At 50.6% G+C, this 14,378-nt stretch overlaps 1 protein-coding gene across 1 annotated transcript in view; it reads right to left on the minus strand.

Annotated features, from left to right (window-relative positions):
- Positions 1-14,378, minus strand: part of LKAAEAR1 (LKAAEAR motif containing 1) — a 128,432-nt gene that overhangs the window by 15,520 nt on the left and 98,534 nt on the right. The window lies entirely within an intron of this gene.

Consider the following 14,378-nt stretch of genomic DNA (forward strand, 5'->3'; position numbering starts at 1 on the left):
GAGAGATAGATATAATCTTGATATCTCTTTGCAGCATTATAGAATCCCCTAGGATTCTGCAAAATAGAATACTACAAAAAATGTTAGCATGTTAATGAATATCAAGAAACTCATACAGATTTGGATTCCAGTGACCCATGATTTGCTTGCTTGTTCTGGTGTTGATTACAGATATTCTCATATCCGAAATTAATAAAGGCAGCTGCTGTGTACTGGCTTATATAGATATCTTAGCTTTGATGAACAATTTCAGTATAAACCTCAATACATAGTTTTACATTCAGTACTGAGATGGCCTATATCTTTTTGGCTGACCTTGTATGTTATAGAGGGTTAGATGGTATTGAACCAAAACTTGACTATAGTGAGGACTTAGTAAAGTTTCCTCACTCTAACCAGTTATAGCCACATTTTTTTAGCAGTTTTGACCTTCTTAGGTCTTGTCAGTGATATACAGTTTGAGTCCTGTGGCAAAAGACCTAGATCTAGGCATACTCATTGCACTTAGAGTGTCTTCTGAAACAAACAACAAGGTAATGCAAGAAATGCTTGCATTAATCTAAACCACCGGAGATTTTCGGGCCACATTCCAGTCCACTGTTCTACAAGACTACACCACTCTAGACAGAGCCCTTTTGTATGAAAATCAATTGGTGGTCCTGGTCCAATGAGAACACTCCGGGCTGAAGTGCCAGGCCAGGTCCCTTCAAGACAGGAATACAAGCAACCCACAGGACGCAAACCATACCTCACTGATAAAGGCACAAGTAGGCTTAAACAGGTCTTGTGTGCTTATGTTACCATTCTGAAGGAACCTGGCCTAGAAGTTCAGTCTGGATTGTTCTTACTGGAGCATGGCCAAGGCTGATTTGCATATGACTGGTCTCGGTCTAGAGTGGCATTGAGGGTTAAAAAACAGTTGACTGTAATGACTACTGTTTTTCACCCACTTGTGGTTCCAGGGATCACAGGTGACTAAGATTATTTGAAGTATAACATCCATTAGTTGTTGTTCGGTGATGTTCTTGCACTGCGAGCAACAGGTATGCCCAGATGTGGTTCCCAGGTCTCTGTGACACTGGACGTAAGCTTGGAACACTGACAGATTATTGGAACCAAAAATATTGTGTGGATAGACTATCACGTCAAAAATATTGAGGGCCAAAATATCAAGTAAGTGCACATAGGTAAGTATAGATTTACTATTCTTAACTCCACATCTACGTACCTTGAAGATATATATATCGTGAAGGAATATATATGTGAAGTTATAGATAGGAAAACTTTGCTTACCTATGCAAACTTACCTTCACAATATTTTTGTTCTTGATATTCTTGAAAAGATATTTTGTCCCACAATATCTTCGTTCCGATATTCTGTCTAAATACCCTCAAGCTTACTTCACAGACGAACATTAAGTAGGGCAAACCTGGTCTGGTGGTGCTTGTGATTCCATCTGAGCGGATCTGGCCTGGCAGTTCTGGATGGACTGTTCCTACTGGAGAAGGACCAAGGCTAATTTGCATTAGACAGGTCTCTTTCTAGAGTGGCATAGTGGGTGGAAAACGATGGCCAGGATAACAATCTGAGTGATTGCCAGCAGCTGAGATTAATTGAAGCATTCCATCCTTCACTTTCTTGATGTTCATGCCCTAGGTACGATAGGTTTGCCCAGACGTGGGTGCTATGCTGACTCTGACACTGGACTCAAGCTACTCACTGACAAGGCCTAAGTAGGCGGAAAACAGTCAGGTGGTTCCTGTCTGGAGGTACCAGATCTGGCATTCCAGCTGGGACTTTTCCTATTGGAGCAAGACCAAGATCCATTTGCATATGTCAGGTCTCTGTTTGGAGTGGCATAATGGGTAAAAACCACAGTGGACCACACTGCGGTCCAAGTGATCACCAATAGTCGAAATTAATTAAAGCACTCAATCTATCACTTTTTGTCTGTTACTGTTCCTGTCATAGTTGCAATGGGTATACCTTGATGTGGGTCCCTTGCTCACTGTGCACAGGACTCAAGATATACTTCATTGACAAGGCCTTCTTAAACTGAAACCGATCTGGGTGTACTTAATTTCCCATCTAGAGGAGACCTGGCATGCAGTTTGGGCTGGACAGTTTCTTTTGGAGAAGGATCAAGACTGATTTGCATATGATAGATCTCTGTCTAGAATGGCATAGTGTCTCGAAACACAAAGGACTGGAATGTGGTCCCCTGTGTTTTCCAGTGGCTGAGATTAATTCAAGCATTTCATCCTTCTTTTAAAAAAATTGGGACTAAGCTACCATTTTCACCAGCTCTCGTGCAAAAGCAAGATTGGGGAATGGGATAGATGAGAATCCTTTTAAGAATACCAAAACTTGATTGAGAAATTAGGGCCTGATTACGATGGCGGGAAGATCGCCAAAGACAGGCTGTTGGTGGCGGTCTTCCCCACCACCGTAACCAAGTTCACCGCTTGCCACATTAGGATGGCGGGCGGGCGGGCTCCTTGGGCCCGCCGGTGCGTTGGAGGGAATTGCATTCCCTACAATGGCGACGGTGCCTGCCAGGCACCGCTGTAGGGATTACAATGTCACTTTCTGCCTGCCATGAAAAGGCAGGCAGAAAGTGGCATTGTAGGGTACCGTGGCGGGCCCCCCTTTCCCTCCTCTCCCCAGACATGGGACCTGGAGGGCACCCATGGTGCACCCCTACATATCCCTGCACCATGTGGCAGGCACCCCATGGTGCCTGCCACGTACTGCATGGATATGTGTAGTGTCCTTTTTCTGTTTTGCGGCGTGTGCAGCAGCCAGCACCACACGCCGCTATACAAAATATAGGCATTGCAACCCCCGTGGTGGAGGTCACATTGTAATGCCTATGTCGGGACCGCCGACAGACTGTCAAGCGGTCCCGTTTCCGATACGGTGGCCATCGTAATCAGGCCCTAAATACCAACCTAAACTGTTGCCAACATGAGCCAGCTTTTCAACATAAATAAGCATTCCAAAAAAGGTGTAATTCATATGTTAAATGTTCAAAATCAGGATCTTTAAAACTGGTTTATCTCTTCTACAAACTGATGAAGTTGTGGAAAGATTTGAGAACAGATTTTTGATGTTTTAGGCAAACTGTTTTTATGTGGGTCTTACGGTTTATTCATTGATCCGAATAGGTATGTTTGGAAGTTGGTGCTCGCAGTCATAGGTAAGGGTGGAAAGGATGGGATAATGGTGGATGTAGAGGATCACAACCATTTCAGACTTCATGAAATTATGAAATTAGAATGCAAGCTTTAGGATTCCTGTTAAAATTGACATATTTGTTATTTACACAGTATGTAACATTTACAACACAGTGTTTCCCACAATGGATGTTACACGTCTATACAATGCGAAGAAGCAGAACAAGGACCCTTCATATTTGTTTTACAACGCAGGAAAGTATTTTTTTAAAGTGACCTCATTTTTATGTCACTTAAAAAAGGTAGACTTTAAGGAATGGGGTATTAAGAGGTCAGAGGTGGATAGAGGTAAAGGGATATTAATTTATTAGGGTTATGAGATGTATACAGGTAACAAGAGGTAAGGGTTTTAGGGTTAAGGGGTGATAATGGGTTTTTAGGATTGTGGGGTGAGTAGAAGTAAAGGTAGGTAAGGTTTTTTCAGGTGTGGGTAGAGGTATGGGGTTTTTAGGGTTCAGGGGCAGGTATACATAAAGGGAGGTAAGGGTTTCTTAGGGTTTAGGGGTGGGTAGAGGTAGAAGGAAGTAAGGAGTTTTTATGGTCCAGGAGTGGGTAAAGGTTAAGTGATTTTTGGCATTCAGGGGTGGGTAGAGATAAAGGATTTTTAGGACTAAAGAACAATGATATATGTACATATACAGGTATATATTACCCAGTGATGGTCACCATGCTTCCATAAGAAAAGCAGTAACTATAACTCATGCCCTAAGGTAACTATAACTAGCTCCCTTGCAATGCACTGCAAATTACCCAGCATATTACATCACTCATGAGATCTTCTTTGGCATCTGTAGGACCTGGGGTCACCAAGCCCTAAGAGGGTAACGTGACTCGAGCGGCTGGGCACCCAAAGGCTTCTGTGTAAAGCGACCACACAACATACGCAACCTCTGAAGCAGGGAACGCACACAATAAGGGACGCCACACTGTAGGGTTTATGCAATAACTCAAGTTTATCCAAGCAGATAGGCATCAAGACGGTTCAGTATATGTAAATGCAATTCATCAGATGTAAATGCAGTTCATCATATGTAAGTGCAATTCATTAACGGTAAATGCAATTCATTAGATGTCAATGCAGTTCATTAACGGTAAATGCAATTCATTAGATGTCAATGCAGTTCATTAGCGATTAGCATTTGTTGCACCCATCAACCATAACAGTGCTGTAGGGAGTACCTGATACAATCTGGAACAGCGTTCTAGAACCCAGCGCTACTCGTGATAATTGCGCCGTGAATCCTGGTGAACAGAGCCTGCGGACACAGCGTTACTCGTACTAATTGAGCTTCGAACACTCCAGAGCAGAGCCTGCGAACACAGCGTTACTCGTAATACTGGAGCCTTGACCGCTTTAGAGCAAAGCCTACCAGCACAGCGTTACTCGTAATAATGGAGCATTGAACACTTTAGAGCAAAGCTTACCAACACAGCGTTACTCGTAATAATGGAGCATTGAACACTTTAGAGCAAAGCTTACCAACACAGCGGTACTTGTAATAATGGAGCATTGAACACTTTAGAGCAAAGCTTACCAACACAGCGTTACTCGTAATAATGGAGCATTGAACACTGTAGAGCAAAGCTTCCCAACACAGTGTTACTCGTAATAAGTACGCATCGAACACTTCCGAGCAAAGCTTACCAACACAGCGTTACTCGTAATAATTGGGCATTAAACACTTCCGAGCAAAGCCTGCGAACATAGCGTTAATCGCAATAATGGAGCATCGGGCACTTCAGAGCAAAGCCTGCAAACATAGCATTACTCGTAATAATTAAGCATGGAACGCTTCCGAGCCCAGCCTGCGAACATAGCGCTACTCGCATTAATCGAGCTTCAAGTACTTCGGTGCAGTTCATGGAGCACAACGCTGCTCGACAGTCTCGGAGACGAGGGGCAATCCCTCGGCGGGGTGTCAAAAGTCTTGAGGGGACGGGGGGACTCCCACGGAGGGGAACCAGGGTCTCAGGGTGCGGTGCTGCTCCTGGCCTGTAGGGGGCGCACCGGGTCCGGCCCAAGCCTCCCGGGCTTACCTTGATCTCGACATCTTGAGGCGTCCCACCCAGCTCCGAACTCCGCAGTCGGTCCTTCCGCGACGGGGGCAGGCCACGGCCCCACACACCTTCCCCAGCAGCTGCGACGGCAGCGACGGGGCCCCGGGCTTCTCCGCGGGCCTCGACACGATGAGGGGTGATGATGCACACTTCAGGCTTCCGGGCCGCAGCGGTGAGCGCGCTCTGGTCCCCGCACTCCAAGGGGGGGGGGTCAAATTAAGCGGGAGAGCTCCGCGCTCAACGGGGATGGATGCCGGGGATCCCAGGCCAGGTCAGGGAGCGCAGGGGTCTCAGCGCTGGTACCTGGTTGATCCCGAGCACTTCCGCAATCAGCTTTGGCATAAAGTTTCAGTTGTCAGTTCTGGCATGCAGTCTCAGCATTCAGTTTCAGTATGTCGTCGTGACATGAGGTTTCAGCATTCAGTTTCTGCATTCAGTTGCTACCTGAATTCTTGATGGCGCAGATGTCTCTGGCGCCCTTGGGGGGTTCTGTTCCTGGGGGGTAGGGATTGAGTTGGCGACTAGGTCCTTCCTAGTCAGGCTGGGCAGAGGTTCCATGGGTCCTCCTACTGCTGGGCAAGATCAGTGGGCTTTACAGGATCCCTCACTCACTTAAGAGGCAGCACCTAAATCCTGTCACTCTCAGAGGCATAAGTCCCTGGCTAGGCCCTACCGCCTAAAACTCCTGCGTGGATTCTCCAGCTCTGCTTTACCCCACTGGCCAACTAACTAGAAAAAGTTCCCTCCCTCACTTAAGTAGCCCTAGGTCAGGTGACCTCTAGCCAAGGCGGCAAAAGTAAAACCACACCTCCCTTCTTGAAGGTTCCAGCACATTCCAGGAGCTTCCCCATTCTACCTATGGGACAAAAAAGGCGGGCTGGTGTTGCAACATTGTTGTGGGGTTCCAGCCAGCTGCTGGCAGCAAGGGTGCTACTAATGAAGACCACTCTGCAGTAGCAGGGGCCTGTGGCAGCCATCTTGGGAGAAATAAAAAACGAAAAAATTCAGGGAAAAGGGCCAAGTCCAACACAACCCACTTCCAGCCAAAAGCCAGGGTAGACCGATCAATGCCTTGATGGGCTTCCCTGCTTGGGGCGAGAAAAGGTGGACGCAGGCCCGCAACTGCAGGAGCACCCGCAGGTTCTCCTCCACTCTGGAACCCGATGGTCCCCTCTCAAACCTCCCTGGACCAACGAAGCCACCACACTGGGGCTCCCTAGCTGGTTGTGGCCAGGACCAGCCCCTGGGCCATCCAGATGTCTCTGGCCCTTGTGGTTTCGCAGAGTGGGGGCCAGTAGCCCCAAGCCTGTAGTGCCCATTGACCACTCCCCTCCTCCTCCTTGCAGTCCCAAACTGCCACTGGTCCTTCCACCTGGGGTCCGCACCCTCAGGCTGACCAGCCATCAGGGGCGAGTCTCTCCTCCCCCTACCTCTCCTTCTGGGGTGCCTCACCCTACTCCCATGCGAGGCACCCTCAGACCACCACTCTCTCCCCAGTCCAGGGCCTTGACCCCTCAACTGGTTCCCCAGCCTAGGGTCTAAACCCTTAGGCTGCACCGGTGCCAGGGGCGAGTCTTCCCTCCCCCTGCACCCCTCCCAGAGTTACGAACCCTCCCAACAGGAGAAGTACCCCTGGAAGACACTTCCGGGGGGACACTGGTAACAGATGCCCCACCCGCCAGGTCAGGCAACCCCTGAACCTGGCATCCCAGCCCAGGATCTAAACCCTGCGACTGGGCCGACCCCAGAACCTCAGGAGCTCTGATTACAGTCGCCCCGGGTCCTCCTGACACTAGGGGCTCTCCCTCACCGGGCAGCACATCAGGACAGCCTAGGCTCCCAACCTGGGGCTCCCTTACGGAACTCTCCAGGCCCTGAGACTGCGGTTGGGGCACCTCGGGACACCTCCCCATCTCACTCCTTCCTATGGATAGGTCGTGAGGCCCTACAACCCTCTCTCTTCCCGGGGACCTAGCTGGGCTATTCGCCACCTCTCCCACCTCGCTGGGTTGGAAGATCCCTGCACCACCCCCTTCGGGGTCACTCCCCAATGCCTCCTCAGACACCCTGGCGATATCATCCTTGGGTAAATAGAATCTTGACTCCTGGGGATCTTTTGGAACGCTGCCACCATTGTCCTTATTGGACGCCTTTAACTGGATAGCGCGCAGCTCCAACTCCTTCAGCTGAAGCTCGTGCGCCATCTTCTTTTCCTCCATTGCCCATCTCTTGTTTTCTCATTCTCTCTCTCTCTCATGTTCCAATTTCACTAGCTCCCACTTTAACTGCCTCTCCTCCCTCCTGTCCTCATACTCCTTTGGAGACGCGCTCCTACTAGACCCTGTCCTACTACTGGCCCCAGAACGTCTCCCTGGGGGCACATTTTCGGACATATCCACATTGAGTATGTCTAGTACTTCCTGGGCGCTCTCCTCCTGAGGTGCATCTGGCGCCTCCTGTCCCTCATCCTCTCTCCCTGCTGGGTGGGCCTCTACCCATGCCCTTAAGGCGGTACGGAGTTCCGGTCCTTTGGCCCTCCGCTCCCCAGGCACCCCTATCCCCTGCCCGAATTCTCTCAGTTGCCTTACAGTGTACCCCTCGAAGTCAGCTAACCGGAACTCCATCGTGACAGGTGGGGACCTAGATACTAAGGAAGAAACTTCTAGGATATGGGTGACAGTTGCAAGCTAACCAGGATTTTACACCCTCAGTCTGGACAGTGGAATCAATACATGCAGCAATAACAGTTGCAGAGCTTAAAACAATAGGCGTTTAATTGTGGCGCCCTCCGCTTCACGGAAGGGTGCTGTATGGTCACAGGTCCTTATCCCACCACTCGCCACCAATGTAAGACCTGGGGTCACCAAGCCCTAAGGGGGTAACGTGACTCGAGCGGCTGGGCACCCAAAGGCTTCTGTGTAAAGCGACAACACAACACACGCAACCTCTGAAGCAGAGAACGCACACAATAAGGGACGCCACACTGTAGGGTTTATGCAATAACTCAAGTTTATCCAAGCAGATAGGCATCAAGACAGTTCAGTATATGTAAATGCAATTCATCAGATGTAAATGCAGTTCATCATATGTAAGTGCAATTCATTAACGGTAAATGCAATTCATTAGATGTCAATGCAGTTCATTAACGGTAAATGCAATTCATTAGATGTCAATGCAGTTCATTAGCGATTAGCATTTGTTGCACCCATCAACAATAACAGTGCTGTAGGGAGTACCTGATACAATCTGGAACAGCGCTCTAGAACCCAGCGCTACTGGTAATAATTGCTCCGTGAATCCTGGTGTGCAGAGCCTGCGGACACAGCGTTACTCGTACTAATTGAGCTTCGAACACTCCAGAGCAGAGCCTGCGAACACAGCGTTACTCGTAATACTGGAGCCTTGACCGCTTTAGAGCAAAGCCTACCAGCACAGCGTTACTCGTAATAATGGAGCATTGAACACTTTAGAGCAAAGCTTACCAACACAGCGTTACTCGTAATAATGGAGCATTGAACACTTTAGAGCAAAGCTTACCAACACAGCAGTACTCGTAATAATGGAGCATTGAACACTTTAGAGCAAAGCTTACCAACACAGCGTTACTCGTAATAATGGAGCATTGAACACTTTAGAGCAAAGCTTACCAACACAGCGTTACTCGTAATAATGGAGCATTGAACACTGTAGAGCAAAGCTTACCAACACAGCGTTACTCGTAATAAGTAGGCATCGAACACTTCCGAGCAAAGCTTACCAACACAGCGTTACTCGTAATAATTGGGCATTAAACGTTTCCGAGCAAAGCCTGCGAACATAGCGTTAATCGCAATAATGGAGCATCGGGCACTTCAGAGCAAAGCCTGCAAACATAGCATTACTCGTAATAATTAAGCATGGAACGCTTCCGAGCCCAGCCTGCGAACATAGCGCTACTCGCAATAATCGAGCTTCAAGTACTTCGGTGCAGTTCATGGGGCACAACGCTGCTCGACAGTCTCGGAGACGAGGGGCAATCCCTCGGCGGGGTGTCAAAAGTCTTGAGAGGACGGGGGGACTCCCACGGAGGGGAACCAGGGTCTCAGGGTGCGGTGCTGCTCCCGGCCTGTAGGGGGCGCACCGGGTCCGGCCCAAGCCTCCCGGGCTTACCTTGATCTCGACGTCTTGAGGCGTCCCACCCAGCTACGAACTCCGCAGTCGGTCCTTTCGTGACGGGGGCAGGCCACGGCCCCACACACCTTCCCCAGCAGCTGCGACGGTAGCGACGGGGCCCCGGGCATCTCCGCGGGCCTCGACACGATGAGGGGTGATGATGCACACTTCAGGCTTCCGGGCCGCAGCGGTGAGCGCGCTCTGGTCCCCGCACTCCAAGGGGGGGGGGGTCAAATTAAGCGGGAGAGCTCCGCGCTCAACGGGGATGGATGCCGGGGATCCCAGGCCAGGTCAGGGAGCGCAGGGGTCTCAGCGCTGGTACCTGGTTGATCCCGAGCACTTCCGCAATCAGGTTTGGCATAAAGTTTCAGTTGTCAGTTCTGGCATGCAGTCTCAGCATTCAGTTTCAGTATGTCGTCGTGACATGAGGTTTCAGCATTCAGTTTCTGCATTCAGTTGCTACCTGAATTCTTGATGGCGCAGATGTCTCTGGCGCCCTTGGGGTGTTCTGTTCCTGGGGGGTAGGATTGAGTTGGGGACTAGGTCCTTCCTAGTCAGGCTGGGCAGAGGTTCCCTGGGTCCTCCTACTGCTGGGCAAGATCAGTGGGCTTTACAGGATCCCTCACTCACTTAAGAGGCAGCACCTAAATCCTGTCACTCTCAGAGGCATAAGTCCCTGGCTAGGCCCTACCGCCTAAAACTCCTGCGTGGATTCTCCAGCTCTGCTTTACCCCACTGGCCAACTAACTAGAAAAAGCTCCCTCCCTCACTTAAGTAGCCCTAGGTCAGGTGACCTCTAGCCAAGGCGGCAAAAGTAAAACCACACCTCCCTTCTAGAAGGTTCCAGCACATTCCAGGAGCTTCCCCATTCTACCTATGGGACAAAAAAGGCGGGCTGGTGTTGCAACATTGTTGTGGGGTTCCAGCCAGCTCCTGGCAGCTAGGGTGCTACTAATGAAGACCACTCTGCAGTAGCAAGGGCCTGTGGCAGCCATCTTGGGAGAAATAAAAAACGAAAAAATTCAGGGAAAAGGGCCAAGTCCAACAGCATCATTGATAATATCACTGCAACATTTGCAATGAAATTATTTGACAAACCTTTACATGGCGGGGGCATGGTTCCAGTGGGTCACGAGTGAAGTTCAAAGTGGCCATCATTGTCAGGGGGCCTGTGTATCCCAGGAGGAACTTGTCTAGTTATAAAGCAGCCCTCTTTTTATGGTCAGCCAAATCCCCTGCATCTAATCTGCCGAAGTTCAGGAAAGCGAGAGCGAGGGTCATTGCTTTACCACTTGTGATGCCATGCTGTGGAACTCCCTGTAGAGTGAAGCAGACCTGATAAAGTTTAGGAAGGTCCTTGGAACTTTGCTGTTTAAGGAATATTTGCATCCACGCCTTTGGTGAGAGACCATAAATGGGCCGTGGCCTCTTGCGCTTTGACGGGCTGGCTTCAGATTGCAAGTAAAGTACAATAGGGTGTCTTACCCCGATCATCTGACGTGACCCACTGGTCATGTATGTAGTGCTGTGTCCAGAATATTAGTAAATACTATATTTTGACTTTAGTCTGTTTGTTGTTTAGTCTTTTTAAGAATGAGAGATTCCAATGTTATATCGAACTTGTGACCTAACACTGGTAACACATCTTTGATGTCACTTATACCATGAGGATAATGCGTATGATACACAGTTAGTGTCTCCGAATTACTTTATGTTTTTGCATCCTTGTAATAACATAACAGGGCTTAACATTGACCTTGTGAAGGCTTAACATCGACCCTCGCAAAGCCTATATGTGTAACCTAACCGTCTGCCTATATCATAAGGTTATAGTATTTCACCTTTCTGGAAAATGTTGTGTAGCTGAGGGCATGCCCCTACTCTGTACCGTTCTGTAAAGCCATATATTTTGTTGGTTGTAGGTTACAGTGGTCTGTCAGTGTCTGTTCTTTAAATTTGTGCACGCCCGGAAGTGACAGCTAGTGAGGTGGGTGTGACAGGAGCGATGGAGCACGCACTTTGAGTGACTGCTGCGATGCCGCTCTTTTAAAAAAAGATACGCTCATAAATTGGGAGAGACTGCGACAGGTCAATAGCATGCAGTAAGTGACACACTCCTGAGGCGGAAAGCCGGGAGGCAGCTTATTTTAAAAATTGTTGTTGCTATTATTTCTGCTGTTTTAAAACTCACTTACCCTCACTTCTCACGCTTGTAAAGCGGACTCAGCGCTGTCCTGTAACTAGGCGTGGAACGCTTTCCAGCGCCTCGCTCAGCCCGCAGGCCACGCCCCCTTCAGAGGCCACGCCCACCGACCGTCACTATAAAGGGGACGCTGATTGCGAGCGCTCCCATTTGTCGTGACACACTCCTGAGGCGGAAAGCCGGGAGGCAGCTTATTTTAAAAATTGTTGTTGCTATTATTTCTGCTGTTTTAAAACTCACTTACCCTCACTTCTCACGCTTGTAAAGCGGACTCAGCGCTGTCCTGTAACTAGGCGTGGAACGCTTTCCAGCGCCTCGCTCAGCCCGCAGGCCACGCCTCCTTCAGAGGCCACGCCCACCGACCGTCACTATAAAGGGGACGCTGATTGCGAGCGCTCCCATTTGTCGTGACACACTCCTGAGGCGGAAAGCCGGGAGGCAGCTTATTTTAAAAATTGTTGTTGCTATTATTTCTGCTGTTTTAAAACTCACTTACCCTCACTTCTCACGCTTGTAAAGCGGACTCAGCGCTGTCCTGTAACTAGGCGTGGAACGCTTTCCAGCGCCTCGCTCAGCCCGCAGGCCACGCCCCCTTCAGAGGCCACGCCCACCGACCGTCACTATAAAGGGGACGCTAATTGCGAGCGCTCCCATTTGTCGTGACACACTCCTGAGGCGGAAAGCCGGGAGGCAGCTTATTTTAAAAAATGTTGTTGCTATTATTTCTGCTGTTTTAAAACTCACTTACCCTCACTTCTCACGCTTGTAAAGCGGACTCAGCGCTGTCCTGTAACTAGGCGTGGAACGCTTTCCAGCGCCTCACTCAGCCCGCAGGCCACGCCCCTTCAGAGGCCACGCCCACCGACCGTCAGTCCATTCTTCTATAAATCATGTGCTTTCCTCAGAAGCGCAGCGGACGAGCGCAGCGGGCGCGATGATTGCGCGCCGAAGGCGCGCCAAAGGAAAGCCCGTCTGCGCCCGTCCGCGACCGACCGGGACTAGGGGCACCTCATAATACCCAAACTTTCCATTACTCCAGGGCCGACCTTTTGGAGTGCAATAAGAACAATGATCATTTACTTCTATCAAAGGATACACTCTACCAGCTCTGTAAGCATGGTATCCTGAGCCAAGGCTGTCACCTTTCCACTCGTGCAGCATGTTTGGCTCCATCCAATCCACCCCCCAATTCGCTCGCTATCTGTTGGACCCGGCCTCGTAACATGGCTCTACTGGTCCCCACACCACCTAACCTGGTACCGGCAGCCCCAATCCCCCGGCCTAACCCGATCCTTTCCACCAGAACACACGCACCCGACCCGGACATCCTCGTCCATGGCCTCGCTCCCTTCGGCCACCCCGGGTCCGCGTGCCCACTTCATGCACCAAGATGGCCGCCCGGCCCCAGCGCGACCCGGGCCTAGAGGCGCCACTTCGGCTGGAGGACATCACGCTTCCAGGGGATGAGAGAGGGAGGAGCAGTTTCTATCGCACCTCTGAACTCCCCGGGGACGATGGGTTTCGATCGGCCCTCCGGCCTCCCTGAGGGCTGGCTCCACACCTGCTGGGTGTCTAGGGCTCCTCCCGACCCGGCCCTGAAAAGATCACAAGACAATGGCAGGAAACCCCGACAAGCGGCCCCCAGGTGACAAGACCCCTGCCTGCACAGACTCCGGACATCAAAGAGGGGTCGACCTATAACAAGGGGTGCTCTGGGACTGTCCGGCAGATTCGACGCTGGAACAACGAGAGCCTGCTGACGCGGTCGCGGCTCCTGGAACTTAGAACCACCTGAGCCCTGCTGAGTGACTCGTGGCTCCCTGAAGATCGTAAGACCTCCGAACCGTACCTGAGCCCTGCTGAGTGACTCGCGGCTCCCTGAAGATCGTAAGACCTCCGAACCGTACCTGAGCCCTGCTGAGTGACTCGCGGCTCCCTGAAGATCGTAAGACCTCCGAACTGTACCTGAGCCCTGCTGAGTGACTCGCGGCTCCCTGAAGATCGTAAGACCTCCGAACTTGTACCTGAGCCCTGCTGAGTGACTCGCGGCTCCCTGAAGATCGTAAGACCTCCGAACTTGTACCTGAGCCCGCTGAGTGACTCGCGGCTTCCACAGACTCCACCGGTCCCGCCGGACCCCGCGACAACCAGCCTACCCCCCAGCTCGAGGATTGTGAGCTGTGCGCCGGGTACGCCCTTGCCTTGAGCCTTTTTTGCCAGAGACTGTCCCGCTACCCCCTATCCCTTCCGAGACTCATTGAGCCCGCGCTCTCCTTGTACATATTTGCAGTGCTAACCTGTTTGATAAAGATTGGGTCCTAAGAACGCACGGTGTGGTGTTTCTGTGTCGTGTGGTGCCAGAAGTACGATCCTCGATACGAGATTTCTCCTCCTGAGGAGTCTCCCGCCAGTGCCCGGCTACGATACTTTGAGGGTGGGTCTCAGGGTAGTCTGGACCCCCTTTCCGGGCTCCTCTGAGGTCGCCGTCTAACATTGGTGGCAAGCGACGGGATTCGGGCCCATCACCGAGAGATCGTACCGTGAACAACGGACGCACTACCAACAAAGATGGCAGAAGGAAACGCCATGATCCCCGCAGAAACCAACGCCAACAGGGTGTTCCAGGTGGAACATCTAGAAGAATACACACACAAAGAACTAAAGCAATTCTGCAAAGAACTTAGAATCGCTACCACCGGTCTCAACACCAAGGAAGATTTGCAGAAAG

Source organism: Triturus cristatus, chromosome 7, assembly GCF_964204655.1.
Source record: "Triturus cristatus chromosome 7, aTriCri1.1, whole genome shotgun sequence".
Taxonomy (NCBI): Eukaryota; Metazoa; Chordata; class Amphibia; order Caudata; family Salamandridae; genus Triturus; species Triturus cristatus.